Genomic DNA, 481 nt, shown 5'->3' with positions numbered 1-481 from the left:
CAAAGAAGATCGATTGATGGAATCCCATCCAGATGTTGGTGTGGCAAAGGGATTGTGACATACGTTTTGAAGACAGATGAGAACCCGTACAGACGTTTTTACAGATGCGAGATAAGGTTAAAGGTTTATGATTTAGATTTACGTTTGTGAACTCAGATTATTCCATGAATGTTAATTGTTTCTGATATAGATTTACCTTTTTTTTGTCTTGATTTAGAGGAAGAAAGAAGACCATCTGTTTAAGTGGGTCGATGAAGCTATGTTTGATGAACTTCGTAGGATTGATGCACAACAAGCTCTAATTGAAGAAGAGATTGATGATTTGAAAAAGTGTTTGAAGAAGACAGAAGAAAGGGTTGATGTAGGTTGTGTAGCCATAATTCAATGGCTTTTCGAAAGGGTTTGTAACTCAGATTAAAGTTAGTAATAAAATTCTTATCATTTTGCATAAAAAGCTATATTAAGTCATCGATAGAACAAA

The sequence above is a fragment of the Brassica oleracea genome, chromosome C4 (genome assembly GCF_000695525.1).
Source record: "Brassica oleracea var. oleracea cultivar TO1000 chromosome C4, BOL, whole genome shotgun sequence".
NCBI classification, from domain to species: domain Eukaryota; kingdom Viridiplantae; phylum Streptophyta; class Magnoliopsida; order Brassicales; family Brassicaceae; genus Brassica; species Brassica oleracea.
This window is presented reverse-complemented; position numbering follows the sequence as displayed.